We start from the raw sequence: 27,179 nt of genomic DNA on the forward strand, positions 1-27,179 counted from the left end.
GCCTAAGAATGACTGACAAAGCAAGCGGAAAACCTCCTGGTGCTACAGAGACATGAAGAGTCCTTTGACAAGAAACTGAGCTTATTACAGGAATAACATTTCTATTGCAAAGATGTTCTGTATTATATACAGGCAATTTCATTCTTTTGCGTCATTCCATTGCTTAGACTTGTATCTGGTGTGGTTTAAGTAGAAGCATTTAAGGTTCTCAAGTCTCAGTTGCTTTACATGTAATGTTCTTATGGAAAACAAATAACAGAAGACTCACACCAGGAGCAGAGTTTGTAAGCTGTGGCTTTCATGCTGCACAATTGCATTTCTTTCTGAAGTCTCTGTTGCATTTGCAGGAGTTGCAATCATACTAGAAGACTTGTTTCAACATGCACAGGCACTTGGGCTTGGACTTTTACATGACTGATTAGGAAAATTCAAATTAATCAGTAAAAAGAGTGCAACTATGCCTGGAAAAAGTATCAAATTCCTTGGATTTTTTTTTATGCATCATATATGATTTTTCTAGCTGACATTGAATAACTGTTCGAGGTAAAAACAAAAGTACAAGCAGATTTTTCAAAATAAATAATGTTATGTTGCATTAAAGCAATGGAAATATATATGTTGTGTTACAGAGTAACACAATGAAGAGATAAGGAAAATTTTCTGTTATGTTAGAAAAAAACAAAAGGAGGAACAAAACAGCTTAGTTGCACTGATGGAGCACTGCTCGTTGCCATTCTATTCACAGAGTTTCCATTAGCAGTTTTACCATCTTGAAGGAAAAAAAAACCAGTCTGATTATCTTCTGGCTAGAACATAGGACATGTGGCATGTACTCCCAGGGAAGTTATATTTTATGGCATGAAAACTTTCTCCTATAAGTGCAGGAGCACTGCCAGCAGACTTGTGACTTGACTGCTAATTCAAACTACTACAAAATCAATTTTGGTGCCATGTAATAGCAATTAGGTCTCATTTTCATATTGCCTTTAACAAAATATTAAGGGTTTACTCTGTCTAGTGTTTTAATAGACAATAATTCCTCTGTGTTCATTAACCAGAAACATTTGGTTCAAGGATTTAAAAAGTTTATCTGAGAAAATAGAACTCTTTAAGATACAACTAAGTACATTTGTAAAATGCTTTTTAGAAAAACCAACAAGACAAAAAAGCAACCAACATCCCCTTTAAATTGTTGTAGACCTTTTCTACAATTTCAAACATCTTGAAAGTGATTCATAAAAGCCAATTAAAAGCTAACCTGTTGGCTCAGCAGGAGGGACTCATATATCCCTTTCACATAACCCTCGCTGGGGTATGATGAAATGGGTAGAGGTAAAGCAAGCTTCTAGACTTAAAAGTGACAAAGCATGCAGTTACTCCTCACAGGAACTGAAGGGGAAAAATCAATTATAATGTCTGTGCATCTAAAAATATGGCTTATACCTCTGCATGGTGCATTACCATCAGAACTGAGCAGATGAGAGAGCAAAGAGGGAATGGGAGACTGAGGAAGTGATCACCAGAGGATGCATCAGAAATTCAGCAGGCTGAAAGCAATTTCAGTTAAAAAGGAAGAAAGAAAAATGTTTTGATGTTAATTCATTCATGCTTCTCCATTTGACTTACAGTCAGGGCCATCCTCTTTGTAGCTTAGTGAGAACAGGTAGAAATTTTTATGCCTGATGCTGATTTCCCTTACTATTGAAGCAAATCAGAAATTAATCCAATAAAATCAGCCCAGAAGTACTTACATAAGATTAGTGTAAAAATCAGACTCCTAATATTTTTGTGACATAAATATGTAGGATTTATGTCTGTTTCTTTCTGACACCCATCGAGTCTTTGGACAGAACAAATGTAATTTTTAGTAGTTACCACAATAACTGCAAGTTTTATTCTTGGCTACTTCCTCCTCTAAGATTGCAGTCAGGTCTTAACTCCCCTTCCTGAGGAATATATATGTGTCTTAGGAATACTTTTTTATGAGATGTGTTATATTTGAGTTCTGGACGAAGGGGTCTTGGTTTTCCTAGCAGGTCAGTCTGTGCAATCACAGCAGAAAGTAAAAGGCCTGCCCTGATAATCACACCTGCTCTTTGCTTGTGAGCATGCAAGCACCGTCTGCAGAGCAATGACAGAGCTTCTGCTCTCCCTCTGCTGCAGCAACTGCACTTTGCTACTATTCTTTAACTCACTCTGGAGAAAGTGTGGGCAATTCATATAAAAAATTCAAGAGATGCCCTTCTGTGATGGCCAGACATGGCATAAGCATTATTTTAGATATTGACACCTTTCCAGTTAAAGCATACTCCATTTTCAGCACACTGCTACAGTAATAGAAGATGCTGAAGTGCTGCGTGTCACGGCTGGCTACTGGATCTTGTTTCATGTGATTTTGGGAATTCTTAAAGAGAATATCACCCTGTTTCTCTGCAACATAGTTTGTCTTCCCTTTTCACACTCCATTCACCCCTCATCTGCAAAAAAGAAAAGTTTGTTACCTTCAGAAATACAGCACAGAGAAACGTTTTTTCACTGAAAAGAGACTGCTAAACCAAGGCTTTTGAAAGTTAGAGTACAAGGCTGCTGAACTGCAGCTCTGAAGAACCAGCAGCTGCCTTGGAAAACTGTGTTTGTGGCCAAACTGCCATAAATGTCTACTTTTCCACTGACTTAATTGGCGCTTCACCCAAGCAGAGCAGAATTCATTCTCTCACATTTTTCTGTTCAGAGAGAAGGAGAAGACTCTATTAGCTGCTTTGATGTAAACCAAACCTTTAGTCAGTTAACAGGACCTATCAATTTGTTCAGTTCACCAAGTTCAGGCAAAATCAGGAAAAAAAACTTCAACTCTTTTCAGTGCATTAACTGAGCTGCAGACAACTGTCAATAGAAAAGAGCTGAATCAGTGTATTTGACAAATATTTTGGACTTCAGCAGTAGGGCCCTCACTAAGATAAGAGAGAAAAGTGTCCTTCCTTAGCCACCCTTGCTGTGAGAAGTATCTTCTTATTGTATGTTCACAAGAACTTCAATTCAACAACCATTTTTTCCCCGAATTTTGTGCTTTTGGATAAATAGAAATATTTCAGTGGTCATATGTTTCTATTGGATAACTTTATTCAGAGACAAGATTCTGACCCATCTATGACAATGTTAGAAACTATGAGAAAAAACACATTTAAGCAAGATTTGTGGTTTTAAGAGCTCCAGAGAAACAAGGTTTTCATTTGAGGTCAATTACTCCAGCTTAAACCTCTACTGACTTGCACAATTCAGTATTTAGGATAAGAAGATTGACAGAGATCTTCTGAAATAAAATGCTTATTTGACCATGGCCTTTGAATCATGTGAATTTTTCTTGAGACCATTTTCTAGCTGTTATTTACCACAGGAACACAAAACAAAACAAAACAAAACAAAACAAAACCTCAAACTGTAAGCATTAACAACTGTGTCTAGGGGTTAATGTCTAAAACAGGACCAATGAACTTTCAAACAGAGCCTGCTACTTGCTACCTGCAACAGTTGGGGATTCCTTGCAAATTTTGAGAACACACGGTCTAAAGAAAAGTGGCATGTCCCAAATCCTCCAGTTAACAGAGACGTGAAATACAGGAGGCTGCTCTCACATTGTATTATTTAGCTTGGGAAAATGTAGAACTTGGGCTTCTATAAAGAAGAGCACGTGATGGAAAATCAGACCTCCCAAATGAAGTAATCTCCACAAGAAGAAGGGAGCCTGAAAAGAAGGCAGTGAAGATCGTAGCTGAAGGAATGATCCTGGAAGCGGAGGAAGACCCTTAAGATCAGGCTCTTCATGGAGACAAATGCTAGACATGGAAAAAAGTGCTGGGGGCCAGGCAGGGGCCTGGGCTGATGATGCCCAAGGCAGGGGACAGCAAGCAGCAGCCCAGCAGGAGCTGACAGGACTCTGCCTGACCATCTGTGCCAGCAGGGACCTTCCTACCGGGAAGTGCAGATCCAGCAAACCAGGGAAGAGTGAGGGAGGGAGGAAATGCATGACATCGTGAAGCCAAATGAAATCTTGAATCTCGTTGGCTCTTAATACCTCAGTACCCAGCTCCCCTGTGGGCTCTGATTTATTCCTTCCCACCCAAGCTCAAACAGTGTCAGAAATGGGATGCAGTGAGCCTTGCTGTGATGGCACCAGGGGATCCCTGCAGCAGCAGTCGTGTGTCAGTGTGAGGGTGTCTCTGTGCAGGTGGCAGGTGCACAGCTCACCACCTTGTTGGGCTCTGTGGATCCTGGCAGGGAGCCTCACTAGGGATTTTACATGCTGGTAACCACAGGGCCTCTGTGGCAGCAAGCACAATTGTTGGGCTCTTAATTCAGTGCATTTGTCTGCATAAAAAAATGATGAAAAATGGATGCTGGTCTCCAAGCTAATCAGAGAAAACAAAGCAGAATGAAACTAATGTCCTGGTGCCATCCTTATCAGTAAGCACAAAAATATTTCAGTCTTCAGTATAATTTACTTTAGAGTTTGTGTCCACTGTTGATCTGTCAAGACGCAGGAGGATGCTCCTTTTAGTTGACCAATTCAAATTTTCAAATAGGACAAACTGTGAGTTTGCCAGTCACACATGTAGATGGGGAAAGTAGTAGTAACAGAGACACTTTGGATTGGTAAAAATAAATCCACAGCATCCATATGTGGAATGAGTGGAGATGACCTGGATTAATTCAAGTATTAAATAAAAAATTAAAAACCAAGAAAGGAGGAACAGAGGAAAGATGAATTATGCTCACATGGATGAATGCACTAGGAAGTTACCTAATGCAGGCGTGTTTTTGTAAATTAGAAAACAAACACATCCAGAAGGGTTTCATGAGCCATAATTTCCCTAAAAACTATTAAAATGACAAGTGCAAATGCAATTCTGTTCTGTGGCTTAATATATTTTCTATGTATGTAGGGAATAATAAGTCTTGATCATTTGATGTCCCTTGATGTTTTAATGATTTATAGTTTTGTCTCTAATATTTCATTCTTTGTTGTGCACATCCACTTGTCTTTTTTTTTATTTTAGGGCCACTTAAAAATTACAATTGTTGTGATTTGCAAGCAGTTAGCTGTAAAAAAATCCCCTGTCTGATATTTTTGGAATTGCATTATGTTTTCTAAGCTATAAAAGCATATCTGTAAAAAACACAGCTGGGTCAGACATGACTATCACTATCTAAGATTCTCCCATGCATTTATGTCCATGACCACAGCTTTACAGGATGATCCCGAGATCATTTACTTGAACCCCTCCACAGATTATTGCAGAGAAAGAAAATATTAAACCCATTATATCAGAATCAAGGTGATTTAATGGTGAGTTTGGTAACAGCTCTTCTTAATATTTTTCTATGCCTCAGAGTCCAGGATTTTAGGTGCATTGCCTCAGGGAGGATTATTTGATTTTTAGAATGCTAGTATGCATCACAATTCCCCTTTTTCTGTCTCCTATTTAGTCACAGGAAGAACAGTGCCCCCATTCTTAGAAAGGAGGGTAAAGAGTTTAAACAATAAGCAGTGAGAAATTAGTTTATGATTCAATAGCAAGTTTGGAATCTGTGCTAGGGAGCCAAAAGCAGATTAGCTATATCCTTAACAGTAAATATTGCCATAGAAACTGAGGGAATACTTACTAGCTGCTAGAAGCAGAGACATAGGACTTATTTTAATTTTGAGGGACTTTTTACTATAAAAACCCTTGCAGTTTCAGCAGAAGCAATGTCTATATTCCCCTGAGATTTATGCCTTTGTTTTAAATTTTCTTATTCGTGATGTACTAACCTCTATAAACTTCCCTCGCCTGCAGAAGCATTCTAACTTCAATTCATTACTTCATCATAATAAAACTTATTTCAAGGTACATTAGGCTTCTCCAGGCAGAACACTAATACAATACGTTTGTTTCAAACAAACAAATAAAAAAAAAGTGGTGATAGGAGTGACATTTTTTCATTCAGTGAACTGAGACTGTCTCAAAAATCTCCTGTTGGCTTCAGAGCTACTACCTGTGTCATGCACTGCTTAAAATGGATTGAAAGAGTAGGAAGAAAGTTATTCATAAAGTTTTAAGGAAGAAGCTGATGTCAGAAAACTATATCAAGAAAAACAAAACAGAACAAATCAAAACAATTCCAAAAATAAGAAAATATATCAGGGAAATGTCACTTGGCAGTTTTTTTCCTGGAAATTGCAGTAATATGTGGCAGAGCCCTCTAAAGACTACAGTATATTTATACACGTGCATAAGAATGGAGGTGATCATCTCCCTTCCGTCTTTTCTCTTATTTTTCCAAAACCAAACAAAATGCCATGGTTTAACCCCAACTGACAACTAAGTACCAGGCAGTCACTTCCTGAATCTCCACCACATCCAGTGGGATGGGGAAGAGAATTGGAAGAAAAAGGTAAAACCTAAGATTTGAAATAAGAAGATTACTAATACTAATACTAATACTAATACTAATACTAATACGATACTGATACTAATACTAATACTAATGTAGGAGAATAAAACCCAAGAAAAACAACTGATGCATAAAACAACACTGATGTGCATGAGGTTTGCTGAAGTTCGAGTATAGAAATGATTTATGTAAGCTGATGAAGGATAACTTCAATTACATAGAAAACTGTGTTGGATGCCACTGGAGCACAATAATTTTCCTAATCCAAAATATCACTTTTAAGAGTGCATTAGTAAAAAATTAAATGAGGACATTCAGACCATGAAAGTAAGCAAGTGGAAGCAATTTGTTAGCTAGAATTCTTTACTGCATCCATTTTTGAATGGAACAAAAAAAGGAATCATACATTAAAGAACCCTTGGTAATGTGAAAGTTAAATAGTCCCTTCAGTTAGGAAGTCTATCCTCATCTTTCAGTGCTATGATCCAAACTGAATGCTCCTGCCTAAATATCCATATATCTATGGTAATAGAAAGATGAGAACTTTCTCAGAAACATGAATAAATTTCGCTATCCAGGACAGCTGGGTGAAAAAGGAAATGTCAAGCATGTGGTTCAACTAGACAGCAAATTTATTAATGTAATTTATCAGACAACTCCTAGGCATAATTTTATAGACTTCAAATATAGTACAACTGTAACAAAGATAGTATCAGCCCAGTTTTGGACCCTTCTTTCCCTAGTCACTTGTAGCTGCAAGAATTAGAAAAGGGAATTATTTTTGCCTCAAAGACCAGCAATTTCAACCCATTTGTAAAAATATTCCTCTTAGTATATTTTCAGTTTTCACTTATTGGGAGGCATTTCTTCATGCAAATATCAATATAATGCACAAAAAATTCTGTCTAGTAAATCACAGCAACTCAGACCCAATCCCTAGATCAACTGCTTTAAATTACTGACTTGTTTATAAATAAATTTAAGAAATAAATAAATACAAGCTCCTTTCTTCCAATCCATATCCCACTGCTCCTCTTCGTTCTTCACTCTTACAAAATACTAGGATCAGGATGCCAAAGAACTAAGGCATAATTTCTTGTCAGTCCATTATTTTCAATTCTTCAGTGCGTGGCACTGCAGGAACCTTTAGAAGAGATACTACTCTCTTTTCTTTATGCTTGGGGTAAGTTTTTGAAGAGGTAAACATCAATTTAAAAAAGGGAAAAAGAACTTCAGTAAAAAAGTTTGCTTTGCAAAATGTTTGCTACATGTTTTTTGATTTTATAAGACTAGAATCTCATTTTAGAGGAAAAAAAACAGTTTTGTGTGTGTGACATTCGCAAATCACATGAAGTGAAATACTAGTGAAAATGTGGTTTTATTTTTACACACAATAGCTGTCAGATTATGGTATATTTGATACCTAATAGTAGTAGAGGAAAAGGAGGTGAAATATTCCATGATCACCTTCTTACACAGGTTGCCACCAAGCTGCCCCTGTGAATTGTGTAGGGGATCAATAGATGCTCTGACTTCCCTTTCTGTGAAATGCAATCTCACCTTCGATTGAAAAGCAAAACAGAGACATACAGAGACACAAATTCTCCAGCCAGTCACCTCCATTCTTTTTAATTGAATGCTTGTGTGCATTGGTCTCTCAGCATTCTACTGATAACAAAACTCCTTTCAACTCTCTAAGCTATGAACTCTGTTTCCAAAGACACTGCATCTTCACTGGGATTCTTCTTCAAAAACAATCATGGTTTAATTTTTCCCCCTTTTCTTCTCTAGCCCTGTGTAACACTCCAAAGATTTTTCTTTCAGCTTACTAAAGAGGCAGAAAAAGGTTTCTCTATTTCTCTTTTTCCTCCCCTGCATTGAGATAAACTTGAGTGGCAGCCAGTTGAGGGGATTAAAATGGGACAAAAATAACTTCAGATCAAACATTTAGCTGATATCGTTCCTCCTAGATTATTAGCAGGAGATGTGACTATATGTTTTTGGGTAAACCAGTGTTCAGCAAGCCATCTGCCTTTGATTGTAAAGTGACTGTAAAAAATTTAATAACTTGTAATACCTAGCAAATGCTCTTCAAAAAACCTAGGAATGGCTATGGTGCTAAAAATACCATAGATTTAAAAGTTACTATTTATTATTTAAATTGAGTTTATGTTAAAAAATAGATAGCTATCATTCACTGCTGCATGGGCCATTGGTGGAGTCACATGCTGATGATAATGAAATTATGTCAGTCATTTTGCACTGAGCCCAACCTCCAGCTTCACATGTTGCCTCATCAACCGAGTTGAATGGGTCTGAGTTGATTGCACAGAGAAAACAAAAGAAGCTGAAAGTGGCAAGAAAAGAGGTGTTTCTCTAAGCATTTCTTTATCTGTTCTCTTTTTAACTTCAATACCAGAATCCATAAATAGATTTTTGATAATTGACACTAAATTAATAGTCAACAGCACCTATGACATATACATTTTGTGTGATTACAAGGCAGAGTTCAGTTGGGAACTCTGTGGACAAATATTGGAGGACAATTGAGTGGAAAATTTGAGTGTGCATCCCAGCGAATGAATCAAAGTTTCTGGAGTTTCTTGTCGGAATAGGCAATCAGTCTGTGGGAACATGCTGCCACCCAGCTGTAAGGGACAAGGTGTGCCCTGCTCTTTGTGTCAGTACCCGATGGCAGCAGTGACTTTAAGGTGGTTATCCAACAAAGGCTTATTCATGTATTTAGTTTTCACATAGCAGGTAAATTCTGTCTGTGCTATAATCAGTGGGAGCTTTGCCAGTGTCTTAGCAAGGGCTGGGTTTTCACCTTGAAGTCAGCAGCATTACTTTCAAGGTATAAAGAGAATTATGTGAGTAAACTGAGGGAGGGCTAGACTCAAATTTATTCATGATACCTTACATTACTTTATGGATTGATCTTGGGGTTGCTGCATTTTAGATACTGTAAAGTTGGTTTTATCACATTAGTTTGTAAGTTCACAGAATAATGCTGAGACTAAAGGTGAATTAGCAAACTTTTGTTAATCAACTGCAAGATTTTAAATTGCCTTTAAAATTGTAGTTACACAAAATTCTGTTCTCAGGGTTTGCTTACAAAATGGACAGGTGAAAAACAGGTAAAACAGATTCTGTATTTCAATACATGAGACATAGCTTGTTCATATTTAAACATAACATTTATAAATAATTCACATTTTAGAAACGGGTAATGCCACTCATTAACTGTCTTCATCCATTTCAGAAGGGAAACTAATTTGCTAGATTTGTGCTGTCTTTTAGCTCATGTAGGAGATAAGATGCAATTTCTATGGTAGATAATAAAAGTTTCCTCTGAAGGAGAAAAAGCAAATGTGGATCATGAATGATGTTGTTTGTATACTGAAATCTGCTTTAGTAATTCTCTATGACTTTGCGAAAGCAAAATACCACTCAGTGCCTTTAAAAATAAGTGTAAATCTGAAAAAAAGTTCAGATTGACCAGATTTAAATGGAAGCTACAGCTGTCGAATCCTGATTATGAACTTTTTCAGACAATTCTGATTATAAAATATCTCATTAGTGTTAAGTTAATGTTTTCTATTTGGTTTTGATTACCACCAGATGCAGATATGCTAGTTGTGCTAGGAGCAAGAAAGTGTCCTTCCCTATGATTTTCAGCAGCAATAACCTCTGTTATTATTCATCTCCTCCCTCCCCTTTTGCTCTACTTCAGCTTTCTGTGCTGTGCCTCCCTTCATCCCCAGACACCCTGTGCACTCATCTTTCAGCCTCCATTCTGCTCAGATTTCACAAAACTGTGGAAAGGTACAAATGTTGGGAAAAGAAGTGAAGTTCTCAAAACTGGTGACTTCCAGCTGCTGCAGTATTTGAATTAGCAGAGCCTTTCGTGTTATAGAGAACCTGATGATCAGCAGTGATCATATGAAACATATTCCACCAGGAGAGTGCAGACTGATGGCAAGCTGAAAGCTTGTGTGTCAAAGTCAATTTATCTTTGAGAATTTTAGGCCACACAGCAAAGTGGATTAAGGAACTCGGTCATCAACAAAGACTCTAGTAAATCCACAACTTGTCAGCAGTTTCTGTGCCTCAGCTGAGCTGAAAAGAAAGCAATTGATGGTAAATCAATAGTGCTCAATTGTCATTTGCAATATTGCATAATGGCAACACTGAAGAGCCAAACTATTAATAATACTTCTAAGCTTTGAGGAAAGCATAGAATAGATCAACTTCCTGGAAACAGATTCTAATTGTCTATGTGTTTGACCATTAAATTTTTCCTTTCCTGCTGATTTTCCGATATACATGAGAAGGGGATTACCCTTTCACACTGCATTGAAATCAGAAATACAAATGTGATTATGAACAGCATCCCCATTTCATTTCAAGGTACTAAGGTACTACTAATAATTCTCTCAGAAGAAAATGTAAACAGTTACAGCATTCATGCATCTATGGACGTCATTGTGAGAGGATATACTGAAATGGTGTATAATTTTCTTTGTCAGTTTAGACATTATACAGAAGAACAGATGATATGGATTCATTGTTCATGTGACCATGTGTCTGTGATGCAATGTCATCCTCGAGACAGAGAGCAGGACTGGAGCTCCCTTTTGCACTCCATCTTTAGCTGCCAAATATTAAATGCTTGTTTGCTAAGCTGTGATGCTCGAAGAACATGTTTCTGTTTCTCTTGACTGATATTTTCAAGATTTTATTGGCCTAGTGCATCGTGATATCTGAAGGACTTTATTGTGGTTTCCCTGTGAGATGTAAAATCAACATATTCCCACCTGGATATGCCTTTATATGCAAAATTTAATACATACATCAGATAGGAGTTGTTGATGTACAGCTTCAAATTTGTCACATTTTTTCTCTCTTACAGCACTGTGCCCTAGGTCTTTTCCCTCCATTCTTCTTATGAATATATATTTGCTTTGTCATCTTGCCTCCTGTCTTGAAAAGGGATTGATTTTGATGGGCCATATACCCAAATGAGCTTGTGCATAACACACCCACAATCATATATAGCTTAAAATTTCACTTCACTTTTAGAAAAACATTTTTACTATATTTCAAATTAAATTAGTGCTTATTTTCAATTCATTCTTAGACTCTGATAAGCACAGAAGAGGAAACTCTAATGAATTTTGGGTTTCTTAGCTATCTATTGTATATCAAGCACAGAAATACACATACACACACACACATCCAACCCAACTGTAATAGTGCTGTCATGACCATATTATTCTCTCTGATAAACAGGAAAAATCATGGATGTTAAGTGGTAAACAACAGATTATAACGATTTTAGGTCGTTATTAAGTGTATTAAGTATATTAAGACAACAATACCTTGGTATATATTTCTCTACTCTTTACCAGTCTAATGTGATGTGAATGGGGACTGTGAGTTTCACTCTTGTTTAGCCATTCCATAGGTACAATTTGCAAAGGAATTTTCTGTAAGCCTGAGCAGAATTAACTTCTTAAAGAAAAAAAAGCATGACAGCATCTTTGTAGGCAAGATGCTAAGAGATGATTATGAATTTACTGATACCAGAAAGAACAAAACTGTGAATATAAAACCCCAACATACACAAATCTACCCTTGGGAAAAAGAATGAGAAGAGGAAGGCACTATAAATGCTAGTCATACTATTGAATACACTATTCAAAGATATTCAAATATTAGAGCAAGGACAGTTAATGTGAGAATAAAACAGGAAGAAAAATATGCACATTTAAATATGGTCATGCTTCTACTTTGGATACTTAAATGAGCTAAATCTAATATCTAGTTTATGTATTATGTATTTTTATGCATTATGTGTTAAATCACTCCTCAGTTCTTGCATATACTCAAGCTTTCTTTTGAGCAACCTAATTATCATATAGTGTATTGTATAGGTAATTATGTACTATACAAGTGTGTTTCTCAAGCAAACAAAAAACCCCAAATCTAGTCAATATGTTCTGCTTGGCATCTGTTCTGATGGTGCACAAAAGAAATTTTCCCCTAAATATCACTGTTATTTTCACTTTGGAAGTAGATAAAAGTTTAAATTTTCACTGCCAGACAGGCATACTGTTTTCAAAGTTCTTAGTCTAAAACTGTTCTTTGAAGAAGTCAACACTGCAGGTAAATTTTAACTTTCTTTTCAGTGTGTAAAATCCAGGTGCATCCTGTCTTAATGGAAAATAAATAAAAAAAAAAAAAAAAAAAAAAAGAAATTTTATTTTCCAAAGTATACTGTATGGTAGTAACATAGAGTAAAATTAGGAATATTTCTGTGTTGACCTTCTGTACGTCTGAGACTTATTTTTAATCCAATAATCTAATTCTAATCTCTAACATCCTTTTATATGAATATATGGGTTCCTTTTTCCCTAACTGCGGCAGATTTGACCACTGCTGCCTTGAGATTTATTCACCAGTTTTCTTTCACTCTACATACCTCTAAGGGATGTATTGCTGTCATTCTGTGGTGAGGACATTGCTGAGTCAGAATGGCAATAAATTGTGAATAATGTCTCTGCAAATGGGTTATTCTAGCCCATCTCACCAGTACTTACATGCTTGAGTGACTACAGCCAAATGCTTTTCCTTAGTCATTATGAAATCCCCATTCCCACCTCTCATATAATCCTAGCCCAAGCTACCTCTAATTCTCAAGTTTGAGTACTTTCCTTGGAGCGATGCTACAAGAACAGCAATGATTCACCTTCAGATGTGCCTACGCAACAGCAGAAGCTTGCCAAGATAGACAAGGAAACGTCCAAGGTCAGTGACAGTGCAGGAACTTTGTGAAGCAGATGTAAACACCTAATTCTAAAAGAGATTAGCAATCAGCTAAACTGGAGGTGCTGATTTCTCAGAGAATATATTCCCTTCTTGATGAAGTGTTTTATTTTAGAAGTTTTTTTTTTTAAAGTACAAGGCATTTCCAGTGCTTCATTCAGGTACATGGTTAAGAGTACCCAAGTTATAAGAAAATTTTTCTCATATTTGGGTTTCCATCCTAGCCTTTGATTTCCTTTGCATTTTTTAACCTCTACAGAGAAAATGCCCCTTCCCACAGCAGTACCTTAACTACAAAAGTATAATATATTTTGCTTGTTTCCCTTATCCCTGTGCTTTGACTTCTCTTATTCCATGGCCCAGCTTTATTGGGAAACACCTATGATACCATTGTCTAAACTCTTTTTCAACTTATTTTTTTCTTTAAATGATGCATAGTGCTTTGAAGGACTCTGGGGGAAAAAAATCAGGTCTAGATCTTAAATTTTTTTCTGATGGAAACTCAGATTAAATTGATGTATCAAGACTCCACACATTTTCTCTTAAAGCAAAAACGGTTTTTGAAGAGGAAATTACGATTTGAGCCATGAATTTAAAAGAAATCCTAATATCTAGACAGAAGTAGAAACCTCTTGTGCTTTACACTTGGTCCCATCTATGCTTCCTATTGCTCCTAAACGTTTTACATTTTCTCAGCTGCTTTTATGTAGTACTTGCCATTTTCTATGGATTGCAAAAAAATTTGGGCATGTCAATTGAGGGAACAAAATCATTCTGCTTGAGTCATACAACCGTGTTTTAACTTCAATGTATAATACATATGTATATTGAAATCATGCATTAAAACAAGGTGTTAACAGATTTTTGTCCCTCCTGAGTGATGATAACAGTTACTGTTCTATGAGGTCTAAAATACCATTGGGAATGATGTGTAAACTCTGTAGTTGTTAAGGTTATTACTAGCTCAAGTTGTAAGTGGAACTGCTGTGTATTATATGACTTATTTATGAGGAGCAGGGCTAAGAATGCAAAGTATCTACCGGAAGTGAAAATTTTGGTGTGGGATATCCATTCTGTAACAAGAAAAGTGGGGAGAGTGAGGAAGGGGAGTCTATGGGATTCCATTTTGGTGTGCTAGCATGCTTTTTGCAACTTTTTGCATGTGTTTTAACTTTGATGATATTGAACTGGGAAGAGGTCCTGACTCCCTTAGATAGTGGCCCTGCAGTGAGACCCAGACAAATCAGAGAGCAGGGAAATTATCAACTGTGAAGTTTTAACAAAGACATGAGTCTCATTGCACTCTACAACCTTCCTACAAGAGGAAGAAGAGGGGCAGGTACCGATCCCTTCCCTGTGATGAGCAGTGACAGGATTTGATGGAACAGCATGAAGCTGTGTCAGGGGAAGTTTAAGCTGGATATTAGGAAAGACTCTTCACCCAGAGAGTGTTTGGGCACTGGAACAGGCTCCCCAGGGAAGTAGTCACAGCACCAGCCTGACAGAGCTCAAGAATTGTTTGGACAATGCTCCATGGTGTGGCACATGGTGTGATTCTTGGGGTTGTTTTGTTCAGAACCAGGAGTTGGATTTTGATGATCCTTGTTTATGCCTTCCAACTCAGGGTATTCTATGATTCTGTGATTTGTAATCAGGTAGTAAGTAAGCTATAATAATATTTTAATATATGAAGGATACCTATTTTATGTTATTACAACTCTTGTAGTTTAAATGTTTGTTAAAGACGTTCTAGTAAAAAATATAACCTATCCTCAGACATTCACTGCAGTGGCCAGGAATCAGCCCTATCTCTGGAAATAAGACAGTCTTTACAACTCAGTTTACTGCCTTGTGTGATAGGGTTTCTGCTCTTAAATTCCATGCAGTTAGAGAAAAAAGTGTCATTGATTGGTGTGGATGCTTTAAACATAAGTACAAATCAGTACTTACTTTGGAATAAAGCCAGGTATGTACACTTTTATGACAATAGTGACATCCAAAATGGCTATTGCTACAAACACTGTTCTTTTCTGTTGTCAACAGCCAAATAATTTGTTCCAATTCTTGCAAGAATAAATGGAAGAGGATCCTAAATTGCAGTGGATAATAATAAAGCCATTGTTTGTATTTCAAACTATGGACATCAGGATACAGTTCTATCTCTGGGGATCACAATCTGAAAATTATAGACAAGGCAGCTCCCCAGTTGCCTTCATTTTACTTTGTTTATTGTAAAAAGAATATTAGTAAACGGGAAACAAACTGGAACCCAAAAGGTTACAGATACCAGCAGTTCAAGCAGAACTCTTTGAACTCTATTACAATTTCACAAAAGGTGAAAAACACTCCAGAGAAATAATTTACAAATCAGTGAGAAGCAGAATTGCTTTTATATGATACACCAAAGTAAAGTAAAACTTAGATGTGAAAACTTGTGAAAGCAAGAACAATGTACCATGGACAGGTTTTAGGGGTATATAAAAAGACATCAGCATATTTCATCAGGTTGGTAAGTTTTTAGAAATAGTCATATGAATACAGATAATTTTTCATAATGCTCATGAGAAGATATAGATTATTCTGCAAAGTGGATAGGAACTGTTGTAGCCCTTGAGTAACCAGTCATGTCAGCCACAGTAAATATTCACCTTGCAATAAAATCTTCAAGTCCTTTTCCAAATAAATTTCCAATTTTAAATGCTACTCAAACAACATAACAGTTTAATTATGCAATATAATTCCCCATTTACTTTAAAGAAATGCATAATTTGACCCATAAAGCCTTTGTGCTGACACCTGGTGCTCTCAGTGGTTCTACTGCATGCATTTTTTAATAGGCTTTTGTATTACTTTTTTTTAGTAATTAATATACTATTAACTTAAATCTATTTAAATCTATACTATACATTTAAATCTATTTTAATGTTGTAGATATTTATACAGGACTCTTTCTTTTGTATTTGGTGGATAAGTGAAAGTAGCTTAATGGGTAATAAGTAAATAGAGTATTGCTCATTACAGTTCATTAATTATTTTACTGTCTAACTATGGAAGGAGATTGCTTCAATGTTGATATGAAAAAAGGGCTTCAGAAAGAGGAGGAGATTTCTGGCATAAATTTCAATGAGAATAAGATAGGTTTGAAGACTTTTGGTAGGAGAAGGCAGAGCATTATAGGGACTACTGCAGTAAGCAATGTGGCTGCAACCACCCAAGACTGAGTCTGACTGGCATAGGAATGGTCTGTTCTGTGGCTCTTGGTCTGGTGACAATTCTGGGCTTAATTCAGAAGTGTGGATACAGCCTATGAGACTCAGAGTTCATATACTAGCAGATAGGGAATTTCCCTGATCCACAGATCATTCAGAGCTAATTCAAGGGTGCTAAACAGCTTACTGTTAACAGACTGTTTTGTGGGTTTCTGTGGTCTTGGTACAGCTGGAGAACTTTCTATTAAGACAAAATGCTGCATTTAAGCATACTGAGTCATTACAATATTCCTTTTCCTCCCACTTCTGCTTTAAAATGCAACACTGCTGATGGCAAAGCTCAAAAACCTTACTCAGCACACCTTTACTTACAGCTTACTCGCACTGAAGAGGTTTGAGAATAGTAATATGCAGTAAGTGCTGGCAAGGGTGCAGCAGGCTAAATGGCACTTTATTTAACTAAAGAACTAAGCTTGAAATCAATTAAAACTCAATTGTATACAGCAACTGGGAAACAAATACACTTTGTTCCTCCTATTTCTTTTACACATTAAATTCTTTGTCGATTTACAGTCAGTTCTAAATTTATTCTTTCTTGATCGATGTGATCCAACTATAGACTCAGATAAATACAAGGCTATAAAAAAGAAAAAAAAATAGGAAGGGTGGTAAATTATTCTTGAATGGTAGCTATTTTCTGTCCTTAAACAGAGGGATCATGGCCAGTAGCTGGTACACTCAGAAAAGGAATTATTCAAATATATTTTGATTTACTTTGCCCACAACCAGTAACATTTAATGAAACAATCCTGTCTGGGCAGAAAAATAGATACAATGGCCCAATAGGTCTCTTCCATCTCTTACTCCTGTTGTTCTGCTATTACATAAAATACATTAAAAATAAATTTGCATAACATACTGGAACATCTCCAAGCAAGCCATTTCAATCTCTGAGGAACAAAATAAATATGTAATTTAAATACAGCTTAAAAATATACTTACTGATCTGTCTGCACTTATTCTTCTATAGAGATTTAAAAATGAATCTTTATCAAAGAAGTCTGCCTAAAATAATGTCAAATCTCTGACTGAAGTCAGAGGAAAGACTGAGGCTTTGTCCTTAGAACATATTGCCTTATTTTTAAGATGCATAAGGCCAGGTTTTGAAGGTAGAACTAGTCTTAAATTTTTGAGGAATTTCAATGGGAAACTCTTTGGTCATAATACCATGGTCAGCTTTGAAAAATGCAAACATTCATTACTTAATGATGGTTATTTTCATTAGAAGTGTTAGTAACCTGTCACAAAGAGACAACAAAGCTTGTCAATGACAAAATTGCACCTTTGTGGGTATCTCCTGCCTATTTGCATGTTTGCCACAAGCTTTCTGCCTGAGACATGACGTCCATGTGTTATTCTGAAGAATGATGCTCACATTCCCTTCTCTACTAACCATTATTTTACAGCTGCTTTATTACCCGTCTCCGGTACATACTGTTCTGGGTATTTATTTGACAAACCAGGTTTGTTAGAGTCTGAGATGCCTCAGAGGCCAATTAATATGGTGAGCACAGACATGATGGGGAGGGGGCACTCTTTCAACCTAACTTCACATGGTATAATAGGATTTACTTGTTCAGGCTTAGCACTTATTGACTTTCCTGACTGTGAACTTAATTTAAATGTGGTATCTATACATTCCTACGCTGAATTTTATATCTCTTTTACCAGATTGTTATGCTGGCTTGGTCCAACTGTATTGTTTCCTATGGAGCTGTTTGGTTATCTTTCAGTTTGCAGTACCAAAATTTATGTGCAAAGGACACCAGACTGATCTGAAAAAAACATATTGCAACCATCCCACTCCAGGCTCCTTTTGGGCATGTACAAAACCATGTGCAAGAGATACATAATTTAAAAATACCAAACAGCTACTAGATTATACAACACATCATGTCACTAGAGGAAGAAGCTGCTAAACACTAAATGCTCACCACCTCTACAGTAAATGTAATTCATCTTTCACCAAGTTTTCATGGATCAGGTGGACAAAAGTACCTTCTGTACTCCTTGGATCAAATTGATCTTTGATATTGCTGAACTGCTCTCTGCCTAATCCCTATTTTGCCCTTTAGCACTTTGATAACTTTTTCTGATGGCATATTTTCTGCTGAATGCTTGAGCTGCTCACAATCCTCTGCTTGTTTTTATCTGTCTTTGGTCCTGCCTTTGGTCCTGCCTTTGGTCCTGCCTTTGGTCCTGCATTCCTGTCATGGTTCAACTCCAGCCAGAAACCACGTCACAGCTGCTTGTTCCCCCCACCAGAGAGAGCAGGGACAGAATGAGAAGAGTAAGTGGAAAAACTCATGGGTTGAGATAAAGACAGTTCAATAAGTAATAGAAGAGCTAGGTATGCAAGCAAGCAAAACAAAGAATTAACTCACTGCATAATGGGCAGTGGTTCAGTCTTCCCCAGGAAAGCAGCACTGCATCACACTTAATGGTTATTTGGGAAGACCAATGCCACAGCTCCAAACCTTCTCCCTTCTTCCTTACACTTTATATACTGAGCACGATATCCTGTGGTCTGGAGTATCCCTTTGGTCAGTTTGGAGCACCTGTCCTGGGTATCTCCTTCCACTTTCCCATGGGAGCACACCGAGCCCCTCGCCAGTGTGGCAGTACAGAAATCAGAAAAGGCCTTGGCTCTATGCACGTACTACTCAGCAATAACCAAAACATCTCTCTTGTCAACAGTTTTCAGCACAAATCCAAAACACAGTCCCATACTCACCGCTTGAAGAAAATTAACTCTACCCCAGCCAAAACCAGCGCACTTCTTTACCTTCTATGGATCTAACACATACTTTGGCATAGTTTTTAGCAACAATTTAGCGGTTTTCCTGGAAGTCTGAGTCAAGAACTTGCAACTGTGCTGTATCCCAGGTAGAACCTGGATCCATATTGAGAGTAGACCTTGTTCAGGCATGTCTCCACCTCAGTTTTGCAGAAGACTTAGGAACATGATACAGAGATACCAAAGCTGGTCAAGCAGGAAATCAGCACAGGAATAATAGGATTCACTGATTCATTGCTCTTCATACCTTAGGAAAACCATAGCTATTCTGCCATGAAATACAGCAGAGCTATTAAACCCTGTCAATTTGACTTCACCATGCAGTCAATTCATATGTTTCTGAATCTCTAACACTGTTAATCCACAGCCTAATTGAAAGGGAAACATTTACTAGCATTATGATTATGAAAGCACTAGTAATTTAAGTGGTAATTCTCGAAGAAAGGACATTAGTCTTTGTTACATAATATTTAATATGTGGAAAGTCAACAACTGGGGACCAAATTTATCTTAGATTTTTTAGTCTTAGGCTATGTCTTAGAAATGTATCATGTCTCTGATAAATCACCTCCAATCATAAATAAATAACCTTCACATATTAAGCTCCAATAATTTTTTATTCTTCACCGTGTTAAGGAACTGTTATTGTCAATAAAAATATTTATTTCTAATTTAAAAAATTCTAACTTGTTTTGCTGTGTATGACACACCAATTAATTATCATATCCTAAATAAAAGAAAGAAATGAAAGATTATAAAGACTGCACAGACAATCTATCTTTTAATCACTGGATCTTATTATGATTTTATCTATCAGATTAAAGGGCTTCCTCACTGTACTTTTATTAATCAAGTCTGAGAAAGACAAAAGGAGAACTAATAACCAAACTTAATTATCCCCTTCTTTTGTAAATATTAGAAGAAGAGCCCAAAAATAAAAAGTAAAAATTGTAAACTATGCATTCTCTGAGTCTATTAGAAGAAATATACAAAGAGAAAAAGATAATCGATGATGTAGACTCAGAATTTCTGTTAGAATGCATTTGTAACACCAAACAAGACTGTCTGACAAAGCTAAAGTAGGACACTGACATGCTTGTGTAACAGGAAAAAAATCCACAGGATGCTTCTGGTGGAGAAGTGTAAGAGTAACAAACATCTGTGTTCTTTGGTTTGCTCCCTTGTAGGAGCAAACAAAGTAATGTATCCTGAATCCATGAATGAATCCTCATGTTGCTTTTAAGCATTTATATTTTAAGATTTCTCTATTTTTACAGCAAAAGCACATGCATTGCTCGCCTTTCTGCCCATCTGCCCTGTTCTCTTGTGGAGAGAGATATTGGGAGTCAGTGTTCATCTAAAGATAGAAGAACTTAGTGTTTCTTTTTATTAAAAAGACCAGTTCTAACGCTGGTTTTATGTTCTTTAGAATATATGGCAGCTGAAAGAAAGAATTAAAAATAGAAAAAGAATGAAGGCTAATCCTCAATTTAGCAGCATGAATTAAAAGGATCACTTTCAAGGCCTGCTACTTTTCTTTCCAAAAATCTTAATAGCAACATCTCTTTCTCAGTGTGATCCTTCTTATCATTCAATAAAGGAGTGATTTTTTAGGAGAAAGAAGCAGATATGAGAGCTTCAGTAAAGTTATCAAAGAGCATGATGTTGTCATACAAATTAGAAGAAAAAGACCTCTTCATACAGATCTGTCTGTGAAGAAATCAGAATTTTAATGGTAACTACGGACTATTGTTTGTTTCAGACCTAATTATCTCAGAGAAAAGGTCTGTTTATGGTTGATTTTAAATCATGCATTTATATATAAGTATAGTTTCCTGTGTCCCTTTCTACTTGCTTCCTTTTTATGTTTCATAAAAGACCAGGCAGTCTCCAGATCTGCTGCTCTAGTGCCCATGGCCAGCCATTGATTTCAGAGGACCAGCTGGCAGCCAAGGAGCTCTGCTGCCAGTAGGTCTTTCCCCCTTCCCTCCTCTGTGTCAGTGAACTTCAGCATCTGGAGAACATGCACTCAGGAGAGTTTTGGAGTACTTTCAATTATTCCATTGTGCTGTGGTGTCAGAAGTGATTTAGATTTCTAACTGATCATACATTTCCATCCTGTGTTACTTCAGGGTCCTGTCAATTTCCTTCAGTTCCCTGAGATTTCATTTTCACATTACATTTTTGTCACCAAACAAATACCATTGGAAGCTTTGGCAAATTTCTTTAGCAAATCTTATTTTAGTGAAAGGTAGAGGAAGTATGGAATGAGATTTCCCCAGACAAGTAAGGCAATAAAAATAGAATGTATCATTTTAAAAAGAATTTCATTCTGATCTCCAATAAAACAGACAAATTCAACTTTTCTTCTTTATTTTTCCTTCCCACTCCCCCGCCAAAGTTTAATAGAGGTTATAGTAGCGTGGTTTCAAATAATACCAGCGGATCTAATTATTCTTGTTAAGAATCATGAAACATTTCTAAGCAGTACTGTATTACGTACCATTTCAAATCACATTTAATTATTATCTCCTAAATAAAGGGAAGGAATGAAAAATTATGAGGACTGCACAGACAATCTATTCTAATTCACTCCCTAAACCTTGAGCTGCTAATTTGATTATGAATTGGAACGTTTGTGGAGACTAGTAATTCCATTGCAATCTTCATTTCAAATATGCTGACTGATGGCTCTGCTTCTCGTAACAATCTTCTGCAGAAAGGAATCTGCAGATTCCTTTGGGTTTTTTTTGTTACTTTCCCCTTCAACAAACTGAAGAATACTTTCTGACTTCAAATCTGAAGTTAACATGATAGCACATGAGAATGCTGAAATCATAGCTGTGGGTTCATTTCCTTCCACTGAGTGAATTTCTTCCTTCTGGATAGGTACAGGATCAGGAGAGTATTATTACAGGCAAAAAGGGAACTGTATTTTTCACAGGATCATTTGTATATGCTTCTGAGTACCTGAAATTAAATTAACTCCTATTGTCTCTATAAATGCTTTATAACTTTCCAGCTTGGCTTGATGATAGAATTTGAAGGAGTGGGGTTTTATTTTTTTTCCCCTTCTTCCCAAGGTAGATCAATATTGTATTTTCCACTTAATTTTTAAACCTCTTCCCTTACTTTTCTTTAAGCTGCCAAAGGGCTAAAATACTGGGATGAAAATATTCAGGAGATACAGAGTAAGAATAAAATGCTTTTGTCCTGTCTCAATGCCCAGGGAATAATTGAAAAATTTGACACATAAAAGTACTGAAAGGTACTTAAAATTGAAAGATGTTGCTCACTTCTCCAATGCAGCTTTGTTAGTTTACTAAGAGCCTTGTATAACCAAGATACCCCTGCAAAGTTAGAATGCTTTACTGTGGCATCTCTTTGGTATATACAGGGCCTGTACTGATATCTTATGAAGGACATACAAATGGCACTACATGGCAAGCAAACTTGTATTCTTTCAGTGCAGTAGACTCTGCTGAGGGTAAAACAGAGACATATTCTCCTGTATTCTACTGAAGAGCTTCCGTGGTTACATGGAAAAGTTCCTGCACTTTTCAGTGGGGGTGTAGATGTGACAGACATTACTGTGTCTGTGGGAACTCTTTATATGCTGGCTATTTTGAATCGTAAGATAACAAAATTATGTCACTTTAAAAATAACCAAACAACTGAACTAGTAATGCCATTAACAAGAGGAATATATTGACAATTTTGTCTTCTAGTGAATCAGCCCAAATGAGAGCAGCAAGTCTTAAATATCTATCTGAAGAAAATTGTCAGATAGTGATGTTTTTCATAAGACTTTTAGTTGGGATCTGTAATTTGTGTCATCTCTGTGATGGGTTTGTCCCTTGTCTCTGTGGCTTCTTTTTAATATGATGGACATTGGACAAATCCAGTCAATACCTGCTTTCTCAGGATACAGAAGGAAGAAGTTATAGTCTGTTAAATCGCATATCTAGGTGGAGATGAAGATCACTGCCCCACCTGGTTTCAAAAGATGGTGATAGAATACATACTTTTGGTCACATCCTGTATTGCAACCCAAGACATTCCAGCTTTCTCAGACTATTTCTGTGGCACTGCACTAGTTTTAATAAGCTACACAGATTAATGTGGAGATGTCCCTTCACAGTTCAGGGAAACTTCTTCACAAATGGTACTAAACTGCTTTCAAGGGTCCAAATCTGTTCAGGCTCCCTTCCCAGCCTGCATTTTTGAAAATGGTTGCAAAAAAAGGATGAAAAATTTTTAGCCAACAACCAAAATTGAGAATGCTACATGAAAGCCCTAAACAGACACTCTTTGCTTGTTTTCTGCTTGGTTCCATAATTCTTGGAATATGTTCCGTCCATGGGCAGTCAGTCCATTGCTTAATGTGTTCTCTATTATTAATTATCATTATAAGATATAAATCTCCCCAAATCTTCAGAGAAAGCCTTTATCTTTAGACTTGGTTCTGGGAACCAAAAAATAAAAAAAGAGTATGCCATTTCACTCCTGGGCACAGAAATCACCACTGAATTTATATTCGTGTATGTCTTCAAGAGGTTTCTGTTAAACACTCTGCCAAAGATTTAGGTATGGAAAAGTTTCACAATACAGTTTTTTGAGGATGAAGCAGATTCAGATTTCATGCATTTTCAACAACTGGTCTGTCTGAAAGGCTTATCACATTGTTTTTCTTTCCAAAACAGAGTTTTCACTTCTGGTTGCACTGTCAGAGGAGTTACTGAGTTGGATCCCTCTCTGTCTCACTTGTAAAGTCTTGATGTTACTACAGGGCTGTTCACTGTAATGTCTATAATAGAATCTCATGAAAGAATGAAGCAATACAAATTGAATTAGTCAAAATGAATGCTGTCCAACCCTTTCTGTGTTGCTGTTGTTTGGTGAATTTTTATTACTGAAAAGTTGAGCATTTGACTTTAGTTCATCGTTACTCCTTTTAGGTCTGTAGCCATTTTTTTCTGCTGGGATCTATTTGAAATACCTTAGTAGCCTTAATGCTGCTGCAATCCAGACTATTATATTGAGTGTGCTGTATCTGAGTTTCTCTTATTGTTTGAAAATATAAGGGAAACAAGTGACATTGATCGTTGTCTCTCCGGGTTAAGTACAAAGAGAACAGGCAAGATGATGGCATTGATAGTCTCCACTGATAGGCAAATAATGTTCAGAGGTATTCAGCTGAGAAAATACTTCCTCTTGTGGTGCTATAATATGCTTTTAAATTCTTAGGTGGAAGGGTTTACTCTAGTACAAAACTGGATACTACTCATATTGTAGCAGTATCTTCCCCTGGTTTTCTTCTGTCTTGTAGATGTAAAGAAGATTGTGTTTTGTTTCCTACTTTCCAAACAGTAGAGTTTTGCAGGTTAGTTTGCTTGTGGTGTGGGTGGCTCAAGAGTCTTAAGTTGGAATATCAGAATTATTTTTTTCTGGTGGTATCGGCACCACTTAAGCGCTTTGAAAAGAAAATAGCATTGACTGAGAGAGCAAGAGATGATGGCTTGAAATACTTGAACCTACATTGTCAATCTCAAAAACTGCTGCAACCAAAAATTGCACTGGATGAAGCAAGTTCTGAAGTACCTTGGAGCCCCTGAATACAAGAGGTAATACATAAGAGGTATGTGTATATATATATATTTATATTTATATATAAATGTATATGTATATGTATATGTATATAAATATTCATGTGAAATATCCCTGCTATTCCAACCTGCAAATTCAGTGCTTGCTTCCATCATAACTATTTTATTAATGGGTTAATGGAGTTTTATATGGAAATGGAATTATTGAAATTGATAAGGGGAAGGAAGAGGTGCCTCCTCCAACTTAGTCATTCAAAAATTAGTAGTCTCTTGTGGATGCTATCTTCATTTACCTCCAACAGTTCAATTAATCTTAATTAGACTTATTTGTTAGGAGATTTGAGTATGTGTGTTTAGCTCTGAAGATTTTCTGATGCAGTCCAAACAGACTGAAAAAGAAGAGCAATCAATTAAATGATGTAGGGAAGTAGGAAATGAAGACACTTTCAGCAGGATGCAGGCAATGTGTGATTCTAGACATGCATTGCACCTTTAAAGCTCTACTATTTCTAGCAAAGTAGTTGAAATACCTCCCTGAATTCACTCAGCAAAGAGAGGCAATGAAGAATATATATTAGACCTAGCGTGTCCATGACAGTGCCTGTATTAAAAATGGAGGGACAGCTTCCGAAAAACCATTGTTTGCTGTCTCCACAGATAGGATTCAGCTAATGAAACAGCTAATTAGATTTTTGTAATCCTGTCGTCATTGTTTGAGAGTGACACTTTACTTGAATTCCTCATGTGGATCTCTTCACTCTAGGAAGGAATACTTTTTTCGGGTCAATTTGGTTCTTGTCACTTTGCTGGAATGGCAGTTCCCTCTGTTGGTGTAATGAAATCACTGCTTTCCCAAACAGAACCGTGTCACTCAGCATTTAAATAGGAAAGAAGGGGAAAATGAGGAAACGATTAGTCAAACAGGCCCTGTGTTCAAAATCCATTTCTGAAATCAAATAGTAGAATTGGATTGAGTTCATAATGGAAGAATTACTTAGGTATTATTGCAAGCTGTATTACATATTCATCGACTTGCTGAATGTGCATGGATTTGTCAGGCATTCTCCACTACTCGCTCCTCATTTCCACCCAGTGCAGATGCAGTGAAGGGATAACCATGTTAAAAGCTGTCTAAATTAAGGAGTGATTAAGACAAGTTTGGGTGGATGCTGAATGTTAATCTCACAGGCCACATTCTTCTGCAATGTAAGAGGGTGCAACTTTCACTGGTAGCTCTCTGCCTTCAGCAGTGCATCGTGATGAGACTAATATATGAGAGACTGTAGTCCTTGAAGCTTAACTGAGTTATGTGTTGGGTTTTTTTTAAAAGCTTCCATGTTAATAGTATTTCTGCTGATATTGATTTCTAATAGTAGCTGGGAGCTTTATTTCCTTTGAGATTCTTGTAAAATCCCTGCAATTAGAGAAACAAAATTGCACTGACCAGAAAGGCTGTATTAATCGGTAACTCAATAGAGTTTGACCTAGATCATCTGCATTTCTGCCTGGATGGTCCCCTGCCATCGGTGGGCCTCTGAGTTCTGCCTGCAAAAAGCTCACTGAGAGCTCAAATTATACTCTGAAAAGTCTTTGCAATAACAGTCCTTATATTTATTTTGTTAAAATAATAAAGATGAGTGAATCAGTGTGCAAATTGCTGAGCTCCACAGCAGGTACAGTTTGTTGAACAACCTTGTGATGCCAAACATGTTTTCCAGACTTATATGATATGATAAATACTGTACTGTAACTGAAAGACTGGTGTGAATCTATATAGCACAACTGACTGGATTATAGAATTACTTGATAAAGTACCTTGTCCTCTGATATTCTCTTAATATTGACACCCCAAGCCTTTTTTTTGGTATAATTGCATAAACAATATGTATGAATGCCCTCTATTTTTTTAACACATCCACATACAGAATCTCTAGGACTTAACATATAGTCTGCCTTGTGGCACCTCTCTTGCAGTAGATGCCATCTCCACAGGATTCTTAGGCAAAATTCAGCAAAGAAAGTTAAGTCTTGAGTCAAGTCAGAGGCTAGGATTAGAAAACGGATTTCCAAACTGAGTTTCGATTGTCAATGAGTCTGTCATAAAGGTTGCTTTTCATGCTACATGTGTTGGATTATTTTGACTTTTTTTTCCTTGAATCAAAAGAATTGTGATTTTCAGGAATCTGGGTCTAATGTTGAATCAGGCATTTTACTGCCTTCAGTGCTTATTTTCAGTGAAAAGGCAAT

This window comes from Catharus ustulatus, chromosome 6 (genome assembly GCF_009819885.2).
Source record: "Catharus ustulatus isolate bCatUst1 chromosome 6, bCatUst1.pri.v2, whole genome shotgun sequence".
NCBI lineage: Eukaryota > Metazoa > Chordata > Aves > Passeriformes > Turdidae > Catharus > Catharus ustulatus.